At 39.0% G+C, this 27331-nt stretch overlaps 1 protein-coding gene across 1 annotated transcript in view; it reads left to right on the forward strand.

Annotated features, from left to right (window-relative positions):
• Positions 1-27331, forward strand: part of LOC137280914 (retinal guanylyl cyclase 2-like) — a 261889-nt gene that overhangs the window by 36113 nt on the left and 198445 nt on the right. The gene's annotated exons all lie outside the window — the stretch shown is intronic.

The following is a 27331-nucleotide window of genomic DNA, read 5'->3' on the forward strand; positions in this document are numbered from 1 at the left end:
AAAATACACATATGCTACGATTAAAAACACTGGAAGTTTAAACGTACAGGAAATGTGTAGGGACTTACGTACCCTCTCAGGAGGACAATAATTTTACGGTACTTCAACCCCCTTTGAGGGTACAGCCACTAACAATTCAAGTTACTAATCTAAACTACCATGAATTAAAATGCAGCTATGTACAGAATATAATCATCAAAATTCAGTGATGAAATCAATTTCTTTTAAAAAGCCAAGAATTAAATGAGAACTTACGGTGCTAAAAAGGTCCTTAATTGTTTTTACATTGAAATATTTGTCCCTTATGATGGAGAATTCAACACAGTCAAGCAGGATATGCTTGACCGTGGTTCTCTCATCACAAGGGATACAAAACGGAGGATGCTCACCTTTCAATGGGTATGAATGAGTATATCTAGTGTGGCCAATACGACATCGTCGTAAAATAACCTCTTCAAATCTGGACTGACAACCCAAGTGGGTATAACCAATGTAAGGTTTTATCTCATGTAATTTATTTATACCCACTTGGGTGTCCCACTTCTTCTGCATCAGATCACGGATATAAGATCTAATGTTAGCTTTATAATCAGTGTATGGAATAAGAAGTGGTGTCACAGATTTGTTGAGTGCCGCCTTGGCAGCAAGATCGGCCATTGCGTTACCAGAAATGCCCACGTGGCTGGGTAACCAACAGAAGACGATGTCGCATTGGCCAGTAGCAAGAGTATTACACAATTCAACAATTTCAATTAAAAGTGGATGTTTACAAGAAATATTTTTAATAGCCTGAAGGCAAGAAAGAGAATCGGAATAGATTATATATTGTTTACGTTTAGGGTGTCTTTGAATATATTTAAGAGCTGTTAATATGGCGTTAGCTTCAGCTGTAAAAATAGAACTATTATCGGGTAATCTAGAAGATATTGTTCTGGATCCAATGACAGTGGCACAAGCCACTGCACCACCGTCCTTGGATCCATCTGTAAATAAGGGTTTGTAATTGCTATATTTATGTTTTAATTGATGATATTCTTGTTTATATTGTAAGTCATTAGTTTCTGATTTTTTAAATGTAGTTAATGTTAGGTCAACTTGTGGCCTAACCAATTGCCAAGGAGAAGATAGAAGACGGGAAGGTGATATACCTTCCAGCTGAATACCGGCAGAAGAAATAAATGGTTTAATTCTGTGCCCAAGAGGTGGAACAAGAGAAGATTTTTTCTTATACAAATCCTCATAAAGGGGATTGAACACACAGTTAAAAGCAGGGTTAGATTCATTAGAATATAATTTAGTAATATATTGTAAAGACAGTTTTATATGACGTTGAGTAAGAGATGGTTCATCGGCCTCAACGTAGAGACTATCAATAGGTGACGTTCTGAAAGACCCAAGACAAAGTCTTAAGCCTTGATGGTGGACGGAGTCAAGAAGTTTAAGATTGCTTTTGCAGGCTCCACCATATACGATGGAGCCATAATCGAGTTTCGAACGCACAAGTGATCGATATAGATGTAAGAGGGTTGCTTGATCCCCTCCCCACTTTGAGTTGGAAACAACTTTCAACAAGTCAAGAGCCTTCCGGCATTTAGTTTTAAGGGATTTAATATGAGGCAGAAATGTTAAGTGGGAGTCAAAGATTAGGCCCAAGAACTTGGCCTCCTTTACAACTTTGATGGGAGTGCCATCTAGAGATAGTTCAGGGTCTTTATGTGGCTTATATTTTCTGCAAAAATGTATACAATTAGTTTTGGATTTAGAAAATTTAAAGCCGTTTTCAAGACACCATTTATTTATTTTGTTTAAACACAACTGCAGTTGCCGTTCAATAGTATGCATGTTTTTCCCACGACAAGAAATATTAAAATCATCCACAAATAACGATCCATCTATTGAATCGTTTAAAACTTTTGATAAACTATTTATCTTTATGCTAAAAAGTGTGACAGACAGAATACTGCCTTGTGGAACACCCTGATCCTGAGTGTAATGATCAGACAGGGTAGAACCCACTCGAACTTGAAACTGTCTATCATTTAAAAAGTTGGCTATAAATTGAGGTAAACGACCTCGCAAGCCAAAGTCATGTAAATCTCTTAAAATACCATATTTCCAGGTGGTGTCATATGCTTTTTCAAGATCAAGAAAGATAGACACAGCATGTTGTTTATTAATTAGTGCATTTTTAACAAATGATTGTAAACGCACTAAGTGATCAACAGTACTTCTGTTTTTGCGGAAACCACACTGTATATCAGTTATAAGGTTATTAGTTTCCAAGTACCAAACTAGTCGATTATTTATCAGGCGTTCCATGGTCTTGCAAACACAGCTTGTTAATGAAATCGGACGATAATTGGATGGATCGGTATGATCACGTCCAGGTTTAGGTATTGGTACTACTATGGCGTCACGCCATGAAGGAGGAAAGTTACCCGATGTCCAAATATCATCAAAAATATTTAGGAGAGTTTCCTGACAGGATTCTGGTAAATGTTTCAGGAGTTGATAATGTATGTTATCAGCTCCTGTCGCAGAATCATGAGCTTGATCAAGTGCAGTATGGAGTTCATGAATAGAAAACGTTTCATTATAATCTTCCCCATTATCGGAATTGAAATTAATATTTTTCTTTTCTTCTTGTTTTTGATATTGCTGGAATTTTGGTACATAATTTGAAGAGGAAGAATGTTTAGTAAGGGTTTCACCCAGTTTATTAGCAATATCTGATTTATCAGTAAGCAATTGATCTCCATGTTTAAGATGATGGACAGTAGATTTAGTACCTTTACCTTTGATTTTCTGGACCATGTTCCATACCTTTGACATAGGTGTCCGACAATTAATTTTGGATACATAATTTTGCCAAGATTGGCGTTTGTTCTGTTTAAAAGTACGCCGTGCTTTAGCATTTAAAATTTTAAATTTATTTAAATTATGCACCATAGGATGGCGACGGAAATAATGTTCTGCTTTTTTCCTTGCCTTCCTAGCTTGTTTGCAGTCATCGTTGAACCATGGTTTTCGAATATGTGGAACTGCAGAGGACTTTGATATACACTCATCAGCTGTGGAATTCAGTTCATCAGAAAAACATTTAATAGCATCAGGAACGTCAATAAAACGTTCGGGTTTAAGTTTTTCAGCACACAGTGTTTCATATAATGCCCAGTTAGCCTTTTTAAAATTTCGTCTTGATGACGGAGGAACATCGGATGGAGTTACAGCTTTTAACATAGTAGGAAAATGGTCACTTCCACAGAGGTCATCGTGGACTGACCATTCGAATTCATTTAGTAGTTCGGAAGTTGTCAGAGACAAGTCAAGAGCAGAATAAGTCCCTGTACCAGGATGTAAATATGTGCTGGAACCATCATTATAAATACACAAATCATTGTCAGAACAAAAGTCCTCCAACAATTTCCCTTTAGTGTTTGTAATTACACTACCCCAGAGTGGGTTGTCCCCATTTAAATCTCCCATTATAATACAGGGCTTCGGGAGCTGATCATATAGAGCTTGAAGATCAGTTTTAGCAAACGTCGAAGACGGAGAAATATAAAGAGAGCATAGCGTAAACGCTACATGTAACGTAATTCTCACTGCAACAGCCTGCATATTAGTATTAAGTGAAACAGGGCTTTGAATAACGTTTTGTCTGACTAGAATGGATGATCCGCCAGTGGCCCGATCACCCGGAGGTGCAAAACAATGATATGTGTTAAACTGACGAAAATTAAATGTATCTGTTTGTTTTAAATATGTCTCTTGGAGACATATCGCTGAAGGTGTAAAATCTTGGACTAATAGCTGTAATTCATGTAAATTAGTCCTCAATCCTCTGCAGTTCCACTGTACAATATTATTGGAATAAACTATCTTTTAGGGGGATTTATTGGGGATCTACCCCACACTCTTTTGGAGCCCTGTGCTACTACTCTGTAGTGTTCCACAAAAATTTGAGAATTGTGTGTTTATATTTTCTAGCCTTGACGATTTTTGAAACAGAATTTGACAACGTTACTGTTTATTATTGCCTTTATTATTGCCTATAGTCGTATGCCAGAAGGCGCTGGCTCGTGGGCCAATCTGGTGGAATCATTAATCTTTTAATTTTTCTGCTGGAGTATATCATCCGAGTATCCTTGGTGCTGCAAGTTGAGGACCCGCTTGTTTTTAGCATTGTCCTTGTTATACTCCGTGGTGGGTGGGGACCTCGGATGATGAACTATTCAACCCTAACCATGGCTTCTCAAATCCCCATTACAAAGAAAACACGTCCACTTGACAGTGATGCAGATGATAACGACCAAGGACTGTCCAGTTCCATTGATTACTGGTCACGTTTTGTTGTGATTCAGACTCAAGATAACAGCAGACTAAAGTTGAACCCTTTTGCGATACAGAAAGGCATACAAGGAATTGCTGGTGACGTTAAAAATATCAGACGTTTGCGTTCAGGTGCATTGCTCGTTGAGTGCAACAGAAGACAACAGACACCTAAGCTGATGTCTACCACCACATTCGTCGGCATTCCAGTATCATTATCTCCACATAGGACACTTAACACAAGCAAGGGAATCATCAGGGATGGAGATGGATTATTCGCCGACATGTCTGAATATGATATTGTTTCAGAAATGAAAGATCAAGGGGTCACATACGTTAAGCGTTTTACAACACGTAAAAACCAGGAGACCATTCAGACTAATACGTACCTGTTTTCATTTTCCTCTCCAACAGCTATTGTCACATCAATGTAGACACCTATATACCCAATCCGCTAAGGTGTTTTAAATGCCAGAAGTTTGGTCATGGTGTTAGTACTTGCACATTGTCTGTTGTGTGTGCTCACTGTGGTGAGAAGGCACATACAACAGAAGATTGTGACAGTGATTTTAAAAAATGCACCAACTGCTCAGGCAACCATTCTTCATTTTCTAAACAGTGTCCTGTTTGGAAAGAACAAAATAAACAAAATCAAATTTACACAAAATATCTCTTTCTCTGAAGCAAAAAATACTGGTAAAGAGATCTGATCTTCCAGAAAGTTATGCTGCAATAGCAAAAACATCATCGGGGTCTAGCTCTAAAACAACATCAACCACAGGCTGCCAAACTACCTTGACTTGGGTAGATTGTGATTTTCCGCAGCTTTTGTATCCTGCTATATCATCACAGACTGAGGAATCACTTCCTAGTACCTCAAAGTCTTCTTCTGATCACAAATCATTATCTCAGTCACACTCAAAGTCTCAAAGACGTTTCTGGAAACGTCCATTCTAGGGAACATAGCTTGTCGCCCTCCAAAAGAGTGTGGGGTAGATCCCCAATAAATCCCCCCCAAAAGATCGATTATTCCAATAATATTGTGCTGTGGAACTGCAGAGGATTGAGGACTAATTTACATGAATTACAGCTATTAGTCCAAGACTTCACACCTTCAGCGATATGGCTCCAAGAGACATATTTAAAACAAACATACATTTGACCTTCGTCAGTTTAATGCATATCATTGTTTTGCACCTCCGGGTGATCGGGCCACTGGCGGATCATCTATTCTAGTCAGACAAAACGTTGTTCAAAGCCCTGTTACACTTAATACTAATATGCAGGCTGTTGCAGTGAGAATTACTTTACATGTAGCGTTTACACTATGTTCTCTTTATATTTCGCCGTCTTCAACGTTTGCCAAAACTGATCTTCAAGCTCAAAATGACCAACTCCCGAAGCGCTGTATTATAATGGGAGATTTAAATGGGCACAACCCACTCTGGGGTAGTGTAATTACAAACACTAAAGGTAAATTGTTGGAGGACTTTTGTTCTGACAATGATTTATGTATTTATAATGATGGCTCCAACACATATTTACACCCTGGGACAGGGACTTATTCTGCTCTCGACTACTGAATGAATTCGAATGGTCAGTCCACGATGACCTCTGTGGAAGTGACCATTTTCCTACTATACTAAAATCTGTACCTCCATCTGATGTTCCTCCATCATCAAAGCGGAATTTTAAAAAGGCTAACTGGGCTTTATATGAAACACTGTGTGCTGAAAAACTTAAACCCGAACGGAGTTCGGTCTTGACTGCCGTCGAGTGCGGACGTGGTTTGAACAGTATCCTAGCGTACTTGGTTGTTTATGTTTTTTCCATTTTTGTTGCTTACATTTTCTCCACGCGTGTTGTGTAGTGAAACTTCACTTGTATTCCTTTTCGTGGATTAATCAGTCAGTTGTTGGGGTTTTCCTCGGCATTGACTGAAAACAGCATGGACTGTGAAGGCCACTTCAAGGTGGTGTCCTCTGAGAGGAAGCGAATAGGTCGCATTCCAGATGGTACTTCTAAGAAAGCTTGTGTTGTGAAGCAATCACCGGCTGCTACTCCTGCTTGGTCTGATCTTTCTTTTATTTATGATGAGCCAGTTCAGGTGAAGTCAACCACTGTCATCATTAAGGCAGATGTTGATGATGACGTTTCAACAACTCTTTGTCAACTTAAGACCCAGCGGGCCTTGGCGAGAGCATTGGCTAAGGTTACTACTGAAATAGTCAGTGTTAAGAGGATGGCGGGGGGGGGGGGGGGGGGGGGGGGATGTTAGTGTTACAGCAAAAACCGTTGAGGCTGCCCCAAAACTTATGCAAATTACAGAACTTGGTGATCATTATGTTACCACTGACGAGCCTGAATCACTCTTGAGATCGCGCGGGGTTATCTATGGTCTTGAACTGGATGTTGAGATGAATGAAATTGAGGAAGAACTAAAACCTGTTTTACCTTTACTATGCTCCGTTGTGCGCCTGACTCGTGGACCTGATAAAATCCCTACTGAATCTGTTTTGCTTACATTTGCTGGTCAGTCCTCGCCAGATCATGTGGACATTTTCTTCCAAAGATTTCCTATCAGGTTATATGTTCCCCCTGCACTGCGATGTTTTAAATGTCAGTCCTTTGGACATGCCTCTGCTAAGTGTAGGAGCACTCATCATATTTGTGCTAAATGTGGAGGGAAGCACAAGTATGAGGAGTGCACTGAAAGTTCCCTTAAATGTAAAAACTGTGGTGAAGCTCACTCTGCTGCCTACAGAGGTTGTATTAAGTATCAAGAAGCGGTTCAAATCCAGAAAGTTAGAGTTGAGGGGAAACTTTCCTATTCTCAGGCTGTCTGACAGGTGCGTGGGGATTTTCATATTGATATGCACCCACACGTTCATGCCACACCACCCGCTGCTCAACCACAGTCTCCAGTTGTTCCCGTTCCTGTTGTGGTATCTCGTCCTGTCATAGTGACAAGTACACAGACTGACACCCAAGAGGTTGAATGTCAGACTGATTCTCTTACTGACCTTATCCATGAAACCTCTTGTACGCCTCTATTCAACAATGTCTCTCCAGTTGATTTTCTCAATTTTGTTATATCCATAGTTGCCAACCTGGGATCTAATCGTGCATTCAAATCTGATGGTCTACAGACAATAGCATCAGCTGCACATTCTCTACTGGGACTAAAGTTGTCATCTGATGATCTGATGAGCATGCTTAAGGGTCAACAATGGAAGTCATAATTCTTTCTATGGCTCTCTTAATACTTCAGTGGAATGCTAGATCTATTAATGCGAATGGTCCAGGCTTTAAAGTTTTTGTTAACAGTCTTGATCCCATGCCGGATGTTGTATGTCTTCAATAGACGTTTTTGAATCCCACGCATCGATTCCGTTGGGAAGGGTATGTCTGTTTACGTAAAGACTGTCCGTTTGGGTCTAGAGGAGGTTGTGCTATAGTAATAAAGGATTCGTTGTCCTTTAGTGAACTTAGATTGCCACAATCCGAAATTGAAGCAAATGCAGTCACTATCCATTTGAAAAATATGAGATCGGTCTCGATTTTTAATATCTACAATCATGCTTTTGCTTCATGTGATGATTATGCTTCTCTTTTGAATGTGTCTGACAATCTTAAAGTATTATGTGGTGATTTCAATAGCCATAATCCGCTGTGGGGAGCCGTTAAACTGGATGCTGGCAGCAAAGTCATTGAGACACTCCTTGATGAACAGAATCGTTTCCTTCTGAATGATCGTTCTATGACCCGGTATGACTTGGCCTCTGCTTCATTTTCAGCCCTGGATTTGACCATTGTCAGTCCACAACTAGCTCCACATTGTGATTGGGAAGTGTATTTTCAGGATTCGTTTGGCAGTGATCATTATCCTGTGTTTACCAGCCTCCAACTTGACCCGATAACTGAATTAAGAGAAACAGCTCAGTGGTGGATTTACTCTAAAGCTGACTGGTCTGCATATACCTCTTTGTGCTCCGACACTATCACCCCAGCTATAAATTCGATTGATATTGAACAGTTTCATAGCTGCTTTGTTTCTCACATTATTGCTGCAGCTGATAAAACCATAGGGAGAAGTTCAGGTAAACGTCCTCTTAAACCGCCAGTTTGTTGGTAGACAGATCAGCTCATGATGCTAGGAAGAGGGCTAAGAAAAGGGTTGAAAAGTCTGCCTTACCGTCTGATTTAATAGAATTTCGATGCGCTTCCGCTTTCCTCAAACGAACGGTCACTGAAGCCAAACGTTTGTCTTGGTCTAAGAACACAAGTTCCATCAACAGAAATACACCTCTTTCTCAGGTATGGCGAAAAGTGAAAGTTATTTCTGGTAGTTCATGTTCTACCCGTGCAATTCCATCTATCGGTAAAGATGCACCAGCAACAACAAATATTTACAAAAGTAATGCATTGGCTGAGTCCTTTCAGAGAATCTCTAGTACAGACAACTTTAATTCAGACTTTCGAATCTTTAAGGAGTCACTTGAATCAGAGTATTCAGATATCTTACAATGTCCAACACATCATATCGCTGACTACAACTCCTTATTTTGTTTCCAGGAATTAAGGAACGCCATTTCTGGGCGAAAAAATACCTCCCCAGGTGATGATTCCTTGTGTAATGATATGTTCAAACATCTAACTAAAAGTGGTTTATGGTTCAACTTCTTTATTATACAAAGTCACAACGTTTCGAGACAGATTCTAGTCTCCGTCTCTGTTGATTGAGGGCTTTTTCCGCTTGATTGCAATGGCTTCTAGGAGCTTCCGTTTTTTGAAGTCACTGGCGTTCCTAACTAATGTCCTGGTGGTGTCCCAAACAATCTTGTGATTGGGGTTGTGCATGATGTGTTCACATACGGCAGACTTCTGATCCAAATTTTGAACTGATGTTTTGTGCTCTTTTAACCTGATAGTCAGTGGTCGACCAGTTTCACCAATATATGTCTCTTTACAACTACATTGGATCTGGTAGATGCATCCTGCTGGATTGTTGCATTTAGGTGTTGTTGGCCCGCGTCCAATAGCTGGTCCAAAACGCTACTATCAGCTAATGGACTTCAAAAAACGGAAGCTCCTAGAAGCCATTGCAATCAAGCGGAAAAAGCCCTCAATCAACGGAGACGGAGGTGTTTACTTACCCAATGCATGGATCCACCTTATCCTCAGTGACTAATCTTTATCCAATCATCTTTATCTGTAACTCGTTAACCTAATCAACACAAGCCTGCAAACCAATCAGTTGAAGCCTGTACATAAGTTGAAGCCTGTACATCAATCAGTCGAAGTCTGTACATCAATCAATACAAACCTGTGTATCTTGTTACCCATTGTTATCGGTCTACTGTTATGTGTATATATACTACAACCGTTTAGTTTTATCCTCACCTCACCTGAAGAAGAGACTAGAATCTGTCTCGAAACGTTGTGACCTTGTATAATAAAGAAGTTGAACCATAAAGCACTTTCAGTTTGATTCCCCCAACTTCTAAATGCCTTTGAAACAACCTGTTCAAACATATGCCGCTTATCAGTCTTGAAACGATGCTTTTACTTTTTAATCACATTTGGTTTGAAAGCAAACTTCCCATCTCTTGGAAAAAGACAATTGTAGTTCCTATTCCTAAGCCCCGTAAAGATCCTACTCAAGCCACATCCTACAGGCCCATTGCTCTTACCTCCAACATGTGTAAAATAATGGAGAGAATGGTAAATAACCGACAAGTTTACTTCATGGAAAAGAACAACCTCTTTTCAGGTGTTCAATCAGGCTTTCGGAAAAACAGATCTCGTGTTGATCATTTAGTGAGACTTGAAACCGAAATTAAGAAGGCACTAGGAAGCACTGAATATCTGATGGCTGTTTTCATGGACATTGAAAAAGCCTATGACATGCTATGGAGGGATGGTTTGGTGATAAAACTGTATAAGCTTGGAGTTTGTGGACGCATGCTTGATTGGATAAAGGATTTTTTGAGGAATAGAAGTATACTAGTTCGCATTGGAACCTCTCTGTGGCATATATTCAAGTTAGAAAATGGAACTCCCCAAGGTAGTGTAATCAGTCCGACATTATTTAATGTCATGATTAATGACCTGTTTGAGAATATCAATGTCCTGGTCGAAACTTCACAGTTTGATGATGATGGAGCGTTGTGGAAACGGTCCCGTAATTTTGACGTTGTTTTCAATGGTCTTCAACAATCTCTCGATCTTGTACAAGCTTGGTGTATAGAGTGGGGTTTTAAGATTTCAGCTTCAAAATCGTCTGCTATCATTTTTACTAGGAAGAAGATTCCTCAAAATTCAAAATTGGTTTTGTGCGGTTGTCCTTTGGAGTTTGTGGATAAGCTGAGGTTTTTAGGACTCTGGTTTGACAGGAGGCTTACCTGGAAACCTCATAGAGATTATTTGATTCAGAAGTGCACTAAAGTCTTGAACCTTCTGAGAAGTATTTCCAGTACCAAATAGGGTGCAGACAGGCAGTGTTTATTGCTGTTATATCGTGCCCTCATTAGATCACGACTTGATTTCGGCTGTCAAGCTTATGGATCTGCATGTGTAACACAAAAGGCAAGACTAGATGTTGTTCAGTCAAAGGCCCTCAGAATCTGTTTTGGAGCATTTAGAACAACTTCTGTTGAAGCTCTACATGTTGAATCGGGTGAAATGCCTTTACTGACCTCAAACGTGAACTGTTAGAAGTTAGATACATGCTGAAGTTGAAATCTTTTGGGTTGAAACACCCGACGTCAGCTGTATTGGGAGATTGTGTTGAGTATTTTCTCGATCCTTGGAAGGACGGTATGGGGGCCTTATGGGATGCGTTGTCAGAGAACTGCTTTTCATCATCAAGTACGTGATGTTGCAGTAGATGATGTCAGTGTTCTGCCTAAGAAGCCACCTTGGCTGCTTGAACATCTATCTTGATGTTCTGGACCAAACATCTAAATCTGATCCAGTTCCTCTTGCTGAGGAACATATCCGTAGTTTACAGTGGGCTGATGCTATGCAGATTTACACTGATGGATCTAAGTGCCCAGTGTCCGGCCATCTTGGTGCAGGTATCTTCATAGCTACTGATCAAAGAGAGATTTCTCTCCGATTAGCTGATCACTTGTCAGTATTGTCTGCTGAACTTGCGGCCATCATTGAAGCTTTGTGCTGGATTAAATTTTTTAAGCCTGTATCAGCGGTCATTTTCAGTGGTTCTGTCAGTGCTTTACAAGCAATTCGGACAGGCTCCTCCTCAGTAAGGCAAGATTTGATCAATATTATACTTGAACTCTTTAATGACTTAAATAAAGATCTTTTAGACGTTGAATTTTCATGGATACCGGCTCATGTTGGGATTTTTGGAAATGAAAAAGCTTACAGATTGGCAGAAGCTGCCTTAGATTTTGATGGATCGGAACAGGATGAGTCCATACTGCCCTCTCCTGATGCATTATGCATCGTAAGTAAGTTCTGTGTTCAAACGAAATGGCAACAGAGATGGTCCTCAAGGACGCCATCTCTATGGCATTGAGCCTTTTCTAACGAAGTCAAAATTATCCAGAGGCAACCGTAGAGAAGAGGTGCTATTAACCAGACTTCGTCTTGGGCACTGTGGCCTTGGGGCCTATCTAAATATTCTTGATAAAAATACTTCTCCAAATTGCACTGTGTGTCATCAGTTAGGTAATGTGGCCCATTATTTATTGCATTGCTAAAAATATGTCACTCAACGTAAGGCGATGATTGCATCACTTACATCACTCAATATTGAAATCTCCTTGACTGGATTGTTGTGTTCACGGAATATCGCCCGCACTGATGTTGAGAATGCACTTCTTGCTTACATTAAAGCTTGTGGCAGTTTTAATAATTTATAAACGTTTGGGAAAATAGCAAACCTTTGTGATGGGCAAGGTGTAAATGGGCCTAGTTGCCCGAACACCTATTAAAACTTAAATTATCTATCTATCTGTTTAAACCCGAACGGTTTATTGACGTTCCCGATGCTGTTAAGTGTTTTTCTGATGAACTGAATTCCATAGCTGATGAGTGTATACCAAAGTCCTCTGCAGTTCCACACATAAGAAAACCATGGTTCAGCGATGAATGCAAACAAGCCAGGAAGGCAAGGATAAAAGCAGAACATTATTTCCGTCGCCATCCTATGGTGCATAATTTAAATAAATTTAAAATTTTAAATGTAAAAGCGCGGCCTACTTTTAAACAGAACAAACGCCAGTCTTGGCAAAATTATGTATCGAAAATACATTCTCGGACACCCATGTCCAAAATATGGAACATGGTCCAGAAAATTAAAGGTAAGGGTACTAAATCGACAGTCCATCATCTTAAACATGGAGATCAATTACTTACTGATAAATCAGATATTGCGAATAAACTGGGCGAAACACTCGTTAAACATTCTTCCTCTTCTAATTATACACCTTAATTTCAGCAATATCAAAAACAACAAGAAAAGAAAACCATAAATTTCAATTCTGATGATGGGGAAGATTATAATGAAACGTTTTCTATTCACGCACTCCATACTGCTCTTGGTCAAGCTCATGATACTGCTACAGGAGCTGATAACATACATTATCAACTCCTGAAACATTTACCAGAATCCTGTTTAGAAACTCTCCTAAATAGTTTTGATGATATTTGGACATCGGGTAACTTTCCTCCTTCATGGCGAGACGCCATAGTAGTACCAATACCTAAACCTGATCATACGGATCCATCCAATTATCGTCCGATTTCATTAACTAGCTGTGTTTGCAAGACCATGGAACGCATGATAAATAATCGACTTGTTTGGTACTTGGAAACAAATAATCTCATAACAGATATACAGTGTGGTTTCCGTAAAAACAGAAATACTGTCGACCACTGAGTGCGACTGGAATCATTTGTTAAAAACGCACTAATTAATAATTTTGATCTTGAAAAAACATATGACACAACCTGGAAATATGGCATTCTGAGAGATTTACATGACTTTGGCTCGCGAGGTCGTTTGCCTGAATTTATAGGCAAGTTTTTAAATAACAGACAATTCCAGGTCCATTACAATCAGGATCAGGGTGTTCCACAAGGTAGTATTTTGTCAGTCACACTTTTTAGTATAAAGATAAACAGTTTATCTAAAGTTTTAAACGATTCAATTGATAGATCGTTATTTGTGGATGATTTTAATATTTCTTGTCGTGGTAAAAATATGAATACCATTGAAAGGCAGTTGTGTTTAAACAAGGTAAATAAATTGTGTCTTGAAAACGGTTTTAAATTTTCTAAATAAAAAACTAACTGCATACATTTTTGTCGTAAATATAAACCACATAAAGACCCTGAAGTGTCTCTAGATGGCACGCCGATTAAAGTTGTGAAGGAAGCAAAGTTCTTGGGTCTAATCTTTGATTCACACTTAACGTTTTTACCGCATATTAAATCACTTAAAACTAAATGCCTGATAGCACTTGACTTATTGAAAATGGTTTCAAATTCTAAATGGGGAGGAGGTCAAGCTACTCTTCTCCATCTATATCGATCACTCGTACGTTCTAAACTTGATTATGGCTCCATCGTATATGGTGGAGCCTGCAAAAGCAACCTTAAACTTCTTGATTCTGTCCACCACCAAGGTTTAAGTCTTTGTCTCGGGTCTTTCCTAACTTCACCTATTGACAGTCTTTACGTTGAACCATCTCTTGCAAAACGCCGTATCAAATTATCTACAATATATCACAAAACTATACTCCAACGAATCTAACCCTGCATATAACTGTGTCTTCAATCCTCTTTATGAGGCTTTGTATAGCAAAAAGTCTTCTCTTGTTCCACCTCTTGAGTCAGAATAACGCCGTTTATTGCTGCTGCTGGTATTGAACTGGACAATATAGCTCCTTTCCGTCTTCTTTCCTCTCCCCCTTGGCAGTTTGTTAGGCCACAGGTTGACATAACATTAGCTACATTTAAAAAAATCAGAAACGAATGAGTTGCAGTATAAACAAGTATATAATCAATTGAAACATACATATAACAATTACAAATCCTTATTTACAGATGGATCCAAGGACGGTGCTTGTGCTACTGTAATTGGACCCAGAACAATATCTTCTAGATTATTAGACAATAGTTCTATTTTTACAGCAGAAGCTAACGCCATATTAACACCTCTTAAATATATTCAAAGACACCCGAAACGTAAACAGTATATAATATATTCCGACTCTATTTCTTGCCTTCAGGCTATCAAAAATATTTCCTGTAAGCATATCCTGCTTGACTGTGTTGAATTCTCCATCAAAAGGGATAGATATTTCAATGTCAGAACCATCAAGGATCTTTTTACTACTGTTGCTTCTCATTTAGTTATTGGTTTTTTAAAAGAAACTGATTTTTTGGTTGAATTTTGAGTAATATGTTCTGTAAATAGATGTATTTTCAATCATTGGTAGCTTAGATAAGTAATGTGTGTTGTTAGTGGCTGTACCCTCAAAGGGGGTTGAAGTATTGTAAAGTTTTGGTCCTCTTGAGTCCCAAAACATTCGGTGTAAATTTAAGTTTACTAGGTTTTTAAATCGTAGTATTCTTGTCATTTTAAATTTGGCTAGTATTGCGTACACTCACCAGCAGCTGAAGGGATGGTGTAAATCCAGCTAGGGTCCATGCAGGTAGCAAAGGTACTGTAAGTCCCCATGGTCCCTAGTATGGTGATCTACCCTCTGTTGTTGACGATCTTTAGCCCGTGTTTTAGAACGTATTGTCTTCTTTTATTACAATGTTTTATTTTTTCATGCTGTATTGTATTCATGTCTGTGATATTCTAGTGTTGTTACTGTCCTTTGTCGACAGGTTTTTATATTACACATATATTCCATTTCAGTGGTTACTGCCCGTCACGATATGGCTGAAATTTTGCCGATGTGACGTTAAATGTTAACTCACTCACTCACTCCAAACCTATTAAATAGTTGGATCGGATTATCTGACCCCTATCTGACTTTGATGCCCTTTCGAAGATTCAGTTCTTGATTTGTTTTGTTTCACATTTCTTTGAGATATTTGTGGTTTTTGTGCTTGAGACTTCTTCTGAGTGAGAAATGATGACTGGCCTTGAGAAAGAGTCTTTATGTCAGAGCATGAATCTGATGTTTGAGTTGACTGTTCATTTGAATACATTTGAGGCGCTTCAAAGTCTAACCATGTCAAGTCTGTCTGGCAGTCAACAGATAATGTTGTGACTTTGGTGGTTATTTCGGGGGTTGTCTGGAGGACAGACGCATACGTTTCTGTGCCTTCCTCAGACTGGACAAGTTTCTTTGCTTCAGAAAAACTGATGTTTCTGGAAAATTTAATTTTATTGATTTTCATTTGGTGTTTCCAGACAGGACAGTCTTTAGAGTATGATGGGCGACTCCCTGAACAGTTGATACATTTGTTAGCCTCGAGCTCATTGTCACAATCTTCCGTTGTAGGAGTTTGCTCACCGCAGTGAGCACATGTGATAGGTCTTGTGCACGTGACGCCATGGCCAAATCTTTGACATTTGAAACACCTTAATGGGTTTGGAATAAAGGTGTCAACTTTGATATTGCTGTAACTTTTATTGATGTCCCTTCGTGTTGAGAACCGTTTACCAACATAACGCTTTGATCTCTCATGTCAGGTTCAGTCATATCAGCAAACAACTGATCCCTGTCCCGTACAATGCCTTTACTGGTACTGAGCGTTCTGTGTACTGTAACTGAAACAGAAATGCCGACAAACGAAACTGTTGACTTAAGGTTGGTAGACTGCTGTTTCCTGTTGCATTCTATCAGCAAAGAACCTAATCGTAATCGTCTGACGTTTTTAACCTCACCGGCTATGCCTTGAATACCCTTAGATATTGCAAAAGGGTTAAGTTTGAGAGGTGTTTTGTCAACTGTCTCAAGCACTAAAACTCGTGGCCAATGTTCTACAGATTTTAAAGGTTGCTAACCTTCATTATGCAGTGGACATTTGGTTTTTTTGGAAGGGGTTTGGTATTCCATGTTTGTTGGTTATATGGTTCATCATCCGAGCTCCCCACCCACCACGGAGTATCACAAGGACAATGCTAAATACAAGTGGGCCTCCAACTTGCAGCACCAAGGATACCCGGATGATATACTCCAGCAGAAACATTAATATAATATTAACAGTTCCACCAGATTGGCCCATGAGCCACCGCCTTCTGGGCATAAGACTCTAGGCAAAGTTCATGTAAACAAAATCCAAGTCAAATAATATTCGATGAACAAAGGGAGCCAAGACTAAAATTTAAACAATTCTAAATCAAACTTTGTGCAATGACATAAAATCCATGCTCAGGGCTTGGCATGACCAGCCGATTGCTTGAACCGGGCCCATTCAACCACCCGTCTAGGTGAAGTCAGGGCCAAAGTGGTGTATTGAGCAATAGGAACACTGGTCCTGCTCCTATTGCCCTCAACCACCTGGATCCCTTCCTCCAACGACACAGGGCCGCAACCGACGTAAAACGGGTTGGTGGACCAAATATGCCCCCGGATCCACAACAGGGGGTTGGCGAGCACTTAGCGTTACCCAGCACCCACCACGAGGAGGTGGCTCGCCGCGGGTGCCGTATTTATTTGTAGAAAGGCCCAAAGTACAAATGATACACGATACAGTTCTACAGAGTTACTTTCTTTTAGTTTATACATTCGAATGCATGTTTAAGAAATGTAGCAAGATTTAACAGAGAGATGGTATTATTTGGCTCACACGAATTTGAAACATTATCATGGTGATCATTACTAAAATCTGGGATGAAACGCTTTCTCTCCGTGTCAACATATCCGCAATCATACCGTACACGTTTTGCATCAAGCATTACTTCACAGTGCTGACAAATGTAGTGATTGTTACTCAAGACCTTTTTCTTACACAGATATCCACTTTTAAACAAAGTTTATGCCCTTCGATGCTCATGGGAAGTAATGTTTAACAAATATTCTTCACATTTAAGCTAAGAATTATGAGAGTGATAAAATGTGAGAGAATAAATCTGAAGGGAGTAGTGCCAGTTCTGATAAGCACAATCGATGACTAAAGATCTCCAACATCTTGGCTTAATGAAACAAAACCATAGCCATAACGGAAAAGTAAATATTTTACATGGTTAGTCCAATTTGGCCCTTTTCTCTCAAGGATGGAATGGACAGCACCACATTATAACATTGAAAAACATATCCATGCCGTTGCATTCTTAACAATTGTAGCCAATACTTAATACATTTGACATAATAGGATACATAAAGAGGATATGTTACACATTCCCCGTATGAGACAGCATTTGACGATTTATAGCCAATGTGGAGGAGAAATTTACAAAACTTTCTTTGTATAATTTCATTGCTACGCTTTTCGTCCCAACCCCAAATTTCAACTGATATGTCAGAATTGGAGTAACTAAACTAAAAGGAAAGCATCTTTAAAGGAAATTCAGGACGTCGGATCAATGATTTCATAGGTCATAATGCTTTACTTACATAATGCTTGCTCCGGTAATGTTTTGCAGGTCTGTTCCATATCAGTCTAGGCGTTATCATTAACCCCCAAATGTTAATATATCTGTACTATTTCTATCTCATTCCCATTAAAGAAGAATTTTCACACTTTGACAAAGGGCCATTCATTTTAAAGACGCTACGCGTTCGGTCCCACCATCAACTCAGTACAGTATGACTGATTTTCATTTACACTTTGCGAAAATTTGAAATTTGACGTGAAAGTAGAAAATACGTCATTGGCTGTCGAATCAGAACCCTCCAGAATCGAAGAATATATCATTTCCCGATAGACCAACGACCTGTAACTCATCAAAAACTGTTGATGTTTACGAACGGCGAGTGTCAATCGTGATTTCACATACTTGCCTCCACTCTGGCATGCCTTCAATCCAGAATTGATGCCGTCTGATTTTTCTAAACAAACAAACAGAATCCATTATTTTCTTAAGTCGTTGTAGAATTTACTCTCAGCGAAGTTAATATCCATACCCTCTCTGTAGGAATAATTATGCAGAGCATCCAAACGTCTTTGCAACTGAACAACGCTATCTGCATAAGTATCAAATCATCAGCAAACAACAAGGCAATAAGGTTCAACATTTCATTGGATATAAAGATGCCAACATCCAGATGTCTCTGCAAATCACACATAAGTTCATTTATGAATGGCGAGAACACCACTGGGCTTAATATACATCCTTGTCTGACGCCACAGGAACTGTAGAAATAGTTTGTTACTTGTTTACCATAATTAAAAGTGACTACAGAGAAGACATTAGCATACATACTTTTTATGACATTGAAAAAATACCAAGAATACCATTTTGCAATAAAATACATAACAGTTTGTTTCTATTCACCATGTCGAATGCCTTTCTGAAGTCTATAATGGCAAAGTGTAGTGCCTTCTTCTTTCGGGAGATATATTTAATCACAAATGCTTGAAGGATACCGATATTGTCAATTGTTGAATGGTCTTTGAGAAATCCTCTTTGGTAATCCAAAACAGATTTGTTAACTCGACATATAGCGCTAGTCCTTCATTCATGAAATAAGTAAAAGTTTTATTCTGAGATGTAACAATGATATGCCCCGGAAGTTATCCGGGTTACTCATACTTCCTTTCTTGTGGATAGGCATTATGATGGCTGATGTCCACGCACCCGGGTATACACCTGAGTTCGATACATTATTGAAGACTAGAACAAGATAGGGTCCTAAGATATCCTCAGCTGTTTTATGGAATTCAGATAAAAATGATAATGATAAAAATGTCATTTTGATTATGGCAAGCTGTGCATACGCCAGATGTATGTTTGCAGATGGACCCTGTTGTGAAATGGCCATCTTCTATAGCAGTTGGATTTAAGGGTTTTCCGAAATATTCTTCCCATGACGATGATATGACACCATTCCCTGTACTGAGTGATGATATGTACTTCTTTACTAACTTCCAGAACCTCGTACGTTCCGTATCATTTACAGCTGTCCGAATACAAGAGCTGATGAAACGTGTGTAGTCATTCTCCTTTTTCTTACATAACATTTCTTTTGTAGTTTTAATAGTTTTCTGTCTTACAGTCCTTATCGTAGTCATTCTCATTTTTCCTACATAATATTTCTTTTGCAGTTTTGATAATTTTATATCGTTTCCTAAAGTTATTAAGATTCTGGTATTTAATACTTTTCGCGCATTCACAATCGGCATCGGACCATTTAGGTTGACTCTTCATATGTGCATGGTTTCGTCGGTGCATTTTCATACTCTTTCCACATGCCTCTTATATTGGTTGCAAATTGTCAGTTGCTTTAATAACATCCACGTTGACGCAGTCCATGAAATCTTCTAATCTCTGGGTACCGATAAGTTACTTACAAACTCGATCCACACTTGTTCTCCTCATATGTAGTTCTGTCGACGTTGGGGCACGATCAGAGGTAATGTCAGGACTCGATTCCACCGATAACTTAAAACTAGCACATAGTGGTAAGTGGTCAGATTCAGTGCTGGAAACAATGCTGAAATCATGTACACGTTCACTTAGAGATGCAGAAACACATATATAGTCAGCACAGTACTACAGCCTGTGGGTCCTATATAGTCACCGTCATCAGAGAACCGTCAATTTAAAATAAACAGGTTTAAAGTTTTACACATGTTCAAGAAATCATGGCTGTAGCTTTTCGTCCTTATATTTCCTAGCATCAGGTTTATCGTACACGTTAAAACAATCTTCATCTATTGGAAGATGATCTGTATTGTCGAAACATACACTTTAAACAGTACTGACTCTAGGGACATACTAGGGGCAAATATAACAGTTAATAACAATTTTTGACACTTAATACAAGAAAGATGCAGATGAGTGAAGTTATACAAATATATAGAACTGATTCATAGTTGATGGCATATAGGACGACAAATAGGAAACACTTATATGTACTTTAAATAGGATCCCAACTTTCAAAAGTGTGTCTCTTCACACATCAGATGCAGTTACATTGATTTGAATAAAAAAATGCATACTATCAAAATGCGGCATACTATCAAATGCATGATCACCTATGTACATTAACCTGTAATAAATCTAAGAGAACAAATGATGAGTGGAATACTAGTAGTTAAGTGTACGCTTATGGGGCCCATTAGGTAAAGGAAAATTGTAAATTTTGGAAATCACCATGTTTGTCCTTGTGTGATATAGTCGGTTTCACCACCGGTTCTAACATTAAAGAAACAATATATTTACTGTTTTTGAATTCATCTGTTATTTTAACAAAATCGTTTTCTAACATTTCAGTACCGTCACTGCTCTCTTGGTAGCTCCCATTGGAAGGTTATTCTCATTAATCAAATAATGACACTCAAATACACCGTAACCATTTTTTAAAAGTCATAAACCTATCACTGTTACTTGCAAATATCTTTCAACTAAATGTATGTTTCCCTTCTAAAAATTGAACGAATGTGTGAAATAAGTTTTTATCGACTTAATTTAGTCTATCTTCGCGGTGAATTGAGAATGGAAGCCAGTGAGCTATAACATACCGACTTGAAACTTAACTACAAATCTTCTGTCCCAATACTGACACTAGTAACAATTGTTTTACTTAAACTGAACTGACATTACAGTTAACTTATCTTCTACATATAGGTGTTCAGTTGTTACAACACTAGCGAATGTAATCAGCTGTTGTAAATAAACCGGGCTCAATCTTAAATCCTAAGCTGACGCCATATTGTCTACACTGGTCACGTGACGAGGCGAGACATACGTTCAACTGCTTTTCGAGGAGTTTTTCTCCCTCTCTATATAGGCTCCCTGGAAACTCCTACGTCCCGTAATAATGCACATGGAATATTTGCGATGGAGCTTATTTGAAGAAAACGTGAAAACACGCGTACGTATCTTTCGAAAATAGGCGTTTAGAATTAGAATAAAGAGAAAATCATGATGACATCACAGATACATATTCAGCATGAACAACCATCAGCTTTGGCAATAGACGGTGTTAGACAGAAGTACTTAAAGGGATTTCAGATAACGTATGGCTCCAGGTCAGATTCTGACGGTCTTACTTTCCAAATTATAAATGTGCAGTTCATCCGTTGAATGCATCTGACAATGTGTACAAAAGTTATTTATTTTCGGTGAACATAGGATCTTAATAACATTAAGTACGCCTTCATCCTGATAATACACAGACATGACGGAAACATGTTTGTGACGATGATGTAAGGTACAAGCAGTAAACAATACCTACGATGCTCTACTGTGAATACGAAAATCTAAAAATGGATGCAACAACAGGGTTGTTTCCGTATCAGATTACTGCACCTGTGCTTTCTGAAAGATAAATGATATCTAACCGACATTTGTGCACTATAACATATGTCAATTGTTAATCATCGTATCAAAATGATACGGACAATTGTTCTTTATATCCTTCATATATGTTCACTACCTGATAGATAATATTATACGGTGGTACCACAACGGTGTACCTCGTCACTTTCGAAAACTGCTTCCTTTACTGTTTTCGGGCTAGGCTATTTCTTGTTCTAACGTGGTAAGTGTATTTATCATACAATTGGTAGTGTCCTCGGCAGGATAAAGCCAACGGTATCGGTATCCGTTGGAGTCATATACGGATACCCATGCAAATTAGGGAGGTCATATGCAAATATTAGGGACTACTTTCACAGTGTAAACAAACACGGCGCTGAGGGTCGGCGGTCTGTCCGGATTGACGGCGGCGCAGTCAGCGCTTTGATCTCAGAAAAGTCATGCCTGGTTATGATAGGTGGAGTAGATTACAAAGCGTAGATAGAAATCCATTGGCTTTCGAAGATTCCAGCATCAGTTCCCCCACCGAATGTCAGTGTTAGCGAGAGAACGGCCCAGGAATCCAGGTGCACAAACTCAAGCAATCATTAAATTGTATTTGTTGTTCAAAGTGTTGCTTGAAGGATTCTGAAGTTCCACTCGAGTTTGTGGTTATTTTTTAAACGTAAGCTAAAATTTCTTGACAACCAATCGTGCTGTAACATAAAAACGTACTGGGAACTACATGACGCAACGCAGTCGAATGAGTGATCAGTAGATAAATGCGTCGCCGAGCTTGTGACGTCACGCATTACTACGCACATATTTGTGACGTCATAGATATGCTGAACAAATCTCAGGAAGTTTAGTTTCATGATCTGTGGCTAATAAAATCACATTTTTCAAAAATTTAAAGTTAGAATGAGATTGTATGATAAATAGGTTATCCCAGTCGTGTGTTTTGGGATGGTTAATACCCTGCATTAGGAATACTCACTATGTATTTAGCCTGCTACGGCTCGCTAAATACAATGTTTATTCCCAAAACACACTCGCGTGATAACCTATATTTCTTGAAACTGCTGTAAGTTTTGATGTTACCTGTACATTTGTTTGGAAAATATTGTGAACAACAACGTAACATCTGCTTATTTTCGTCAAAACATGGCCACTGGATAAGTAGTGTCATGATATGTGTGGAGAAGAATCTAAAAGCTAGGTGTACGTAAATTTGGTCGATATGTGTGACTTCAACTACAATTTACATGTCAGTCACGAGCTGAAATATACGCATTTGGTCTGATATGTCAGAATCAATACGCCAGAGCTGAGGGAAGATGATCGGAACGTGTAGGGGTCGCAGGATCCGTAGCCCGACTCCTGAATGTCCACAAAATTACGATTTCAAGACTTTGGTAGTGTTACAATTCGACAAGAGACCGGCTGAAAGTGGCAGACCAAGGGGGACTACTCCTGCTCAGGACAGCGTCATTAAGAATATCCATTGTGCAGAATCGAATTTCACTTCAGCTATTGGAGTCCCACCAAACTCCAGTATGGTGATCAATCTTCAGCGGTTGGCGATCAATAGCCCGTGTTTTACGTTGCTTTGTCTTCTTTGACTAAAACGTTTTAGTTATACACGCTAGTTTTAAGTTCATATCTGCGACACTCTAGTATTGTTGCAGTCTATCGTTGACAGGTTTTAACTTTTCCGAATGTTTTCATCTTCCAAATGTTTTCATCTTTATTATAGAAATTGTTTTGGTCACGATATGGCTGCGATATTACCAATATGACATTAAGAAAAAAAGTCACTCACTGTTCTATTACACCACCATCGTCGTGCACTACTGCTATGGAGTTGACACGTTCGACCATGAATTGTACACTGGAGGAGGATTTCACTGAGCGACGTGCCACTTATCAAACTGTTTCGTCATGATGGAATGACGGAGACGAAATGAACGCAGGATGGTATCATGATGTGGGGCGCCATGGTGAACACTCTTGGGAACACATCTCGTTGAACATACGTTGAAATTTAACTGTACAGATATTCTTCTTCCTTCCGAAGTGACGTCCGACGAGAGATATTCCAACAGGACAATGCACGATCACAATCATGTCGCACGCGAAATAATAAATGTTCTTGCTACCAACAACGGAAACGTGCTCCCGTGGATATTAAAACCACCCGATCTGAATTCTCAACATTCATGGGACCAGCTCGATAGAAGTGTACGATTACGACGACCTACACTTCAGACGTAAAATTATTGATCTTCTCAGCGGGTATGCAAGTCCCCAATCTTTCAAACCAACTTCAAATTTGCTGCTATTTTCACCGCAGTATATATGTCAGTTTAAGGTATGTGTAGATTGTAAAGAAAAATCTAATAGCTGAAGACATGGTGTAAATCCAGTTGTGCCCCATGCAGGAAGCAAATGTACTGTAAATCCCAATAGTCCCTAGTATGGTAATCTACCGCAGTTGTTGGCTGTGATTACACAATGCCATTTAGAAACTGGTCAAATGTAACATAAAGTATACTTTGGGTTACACTTTCTTAATGAAGAACAGATTCTACAACTTTTTGGGTTGAGTCCTATCTAAGGAACCCACACCCTCAGAGCCACACCTACTTACCCGCGTCCAAAGTCAGCCGCCTAACCCGCTCACCCCTAACGACTGGCAGTCAATAGCCTGTTTTAATATCGCATTGTCATCTTTGGTGGATAGATTGTAAACTTAATTCATAGTTATAAATTTATATCCGTGAACATCTGGTTGTTTTGTTGTTCTTTGGTGAAATTTACTTTAAATTAAGATCAAACTTTAATTTGATTTATTCACGATATGGCTGAAATATTTCCGATGTCAGTTAAATTCTTAACTCACTCAGTCATTTCAACAGTTACGCATACGCCAAGCATTAGATTGAGAGTGGAGAAGTATTCCAGTGTCGAATAGGGACGCTGACGCAGTCTATCACCTATGACTATGGTTTGATTGAATATCCTGGGCTTCAAGAGAAACTAACTGGAATGATATAATAATTTGATAATATGGAGTTTCAGCACCAACTTGGCTGAATTTAGAGTTAAGTGCAAACTGAACGGAATGATAGCAGTTTGTACGGATAATAATATCGAACACATTCCAAGACAGTGAATTGGGACTCCTCACAGGAAACCAGAGTACCCACACAATGTCTATCAGCAGATCGGGAGGTGCCAAACTTAAGCCATCCAGAACAATGGGGATTCGGGCATCTTGGCGAAAATAACATTTCCAAAGTGAGTTCCGCATATTTGTCACATTTTCCTGGGAGCGAGAAAAATAATGACATAAATAAATTCATTAGTTCATTCACATTACTCAGTCATGCGAGTGAGGCTATGTTGCATACGGGTCCATTCCAGAGAAACATAATTAAATCACTTTGCACCAAGACATTGAACTACATACCGAAAGTATGACGAAAACTGTAAAACAAAGTTGGTGCAGTGATCGTTCAGAGATGGGTGGTGTGGAAAACTGGGTCTCTGCACGTTTAGTCGACACTCATTTTAGTACCGCCAAGAAGTATTGAATCATCAACAAATCAGCCCCTACAATTACTTCCCACGAAATGACCAATACTTGTTCCGCCAGGTGGGCTGACTATCTTACCAGGTATCTGATTAATTATGCTGCATCTAGAGAAACCCAGAGAAAATGCCAGTGTCATTGGAGAATATAACGACCAACAGAATTTGTTGCAACTATACGCTCTGTTCCATGTAGTGAGTGAGTTAATATTTAGCGTCACATCGACAATATTGCAGCCATATCGTGACGAGAACAATTTAATTTATATCAATATTAAAATTAATAAATTTAGAACATAAAAACCTGCTATCGAATGACAGTAAAACTACTAGATTATCACAGATCTGAAAATAAAACTAACATGTGAAACTAAAACAGTGTATTTAAGACGACAATACAATATAAAACACGGGCTATAGATCACAACCAACAAAAGGTAAGATCACCATACTTTACAGTACCTGCTACCTGCATGGACCCTAGTTGGATTTACATCATCTTCCTTCAGCTGTTGGCAATTAAAAATACACATATGCTACGATTAAGAACAGTGGAAAGTTTAAATTTACTGTGAATGTTTTGGGACTTACGGATCCTCTAAGGAGGACGGTACTCCATGTAGAGGTGGGGGAAAAAGAGGTTTTAGGGGATCTGTGCCGAAAAGGTCCTGAGTGACATCCTGCCTCGTTTAATACGAAAAAGTTTAAAGGATTGAGTGACAAACAGAAAGGCAAAGGACAACAAGAAATACCCTGAAATATTCAGTATCTGTTTCAGCTACATTTCATATTAACATTGTTGCTAAGAAGTACACTTTGGATTACATTGTGAGCTTGAAGTGACAGGCCGAAGCAAAACGAAGGCCAGTTGACTTCATTCAGTCAAAGGGGCCAGCTGGATTGCTATTCTTATTCAGAAAAAAGACGGTTAGCATGATCCAGTTTCATAATCAGCTCAGGAACCTTTCCCACTACCCAAGCTGCCAAGACTAGCGAATAAGACTTCTCCCAGGAAACAAAACCTTATCAAACTGACTAAGACTAAGACACCTCTACACTACAGCCTCCTGTATAGCCCAGTGTCAGAAAAGACTTTCAAGGTATAGCGAGGTATCTAGTGTCATGTCAAACACATTATTTCGCCGTATTTGGTGCACATTATTTCGCCGTATTTGGTGCACATTATTTCGCCGTATTTGGTGCGAGACAACTACATGTAGATATTTGAGTAGCCTGCACCAAGACAAATCCCAATGTCATGACAACGGGCAGGCGATTAAAAGACAGTAAATGTTTGACGACATGTTACATAGCAACCGTTGGCTCTAGTACTGTATTATACTTTTATGATAATGTGTTTTTCTGCTTTTCGTTCTTGACATGTCACATACATTGTTACGGTTAATCTGCCGTGACAAAAGGTATAAGAAGTCCTCAATGAACCAGCAAAATCTGACACTGACAAATCTAAAATATTCAATATTATGTATTGACCAAAGAGCAAGATAATTTGCAATGATTTCACAATGAAGACACACTCTCGTAGCAACATATTGATATTTCCTTTATGTTTTCTACATCGCTCTCCCCCGAGTCTACGGGATGAAATGTTTAGGCTGAAATTGATCGTGATTTTGAAAATTTGTTCATTAGTTTTCATGAAAACTTTGAATATACTAATGTTGGTGCTATCTGTTATGCAACGTTTTCTCATTTACTGCTTGTGATTGGATGTCAAGCGTAAAATGGCGTGTCTGCCATGTTGGACACATTTCAGTCGGTTCTAGCTAGGTTGCTCAGAGGCATGTTTTACCTCGATCATTGGATGCAAACTCAAAGGCAAGTTGTATTATCAATCTCAAATCCCCTAGAATCATACAACTCTTGCAGCCATTTAAGCGCATCAAGTCAATATGGCTTTCTCATCCTTGTGAGGTTCCCATTAACAGCTCGGTTACAAGGAGACATAGTGCGAGTATCATTAGCACTTTGCTGTATCCGCATCTA

This window comes from Haliotis asinina, chromosome 4 (genome assembly GCF_037392515.1).
Source record: "Haliotis asinina isolate JCU_RB_2024 chromosome 4, JCU_Hal_asi_v2, whole genome shotgun sequence".
Lineage (NCBI taxonomy): Eukaryota > Metazoa > Mollusca > Gastropoda > Lepetellida > Haliotidae > Haliotis > Haliotis asinina.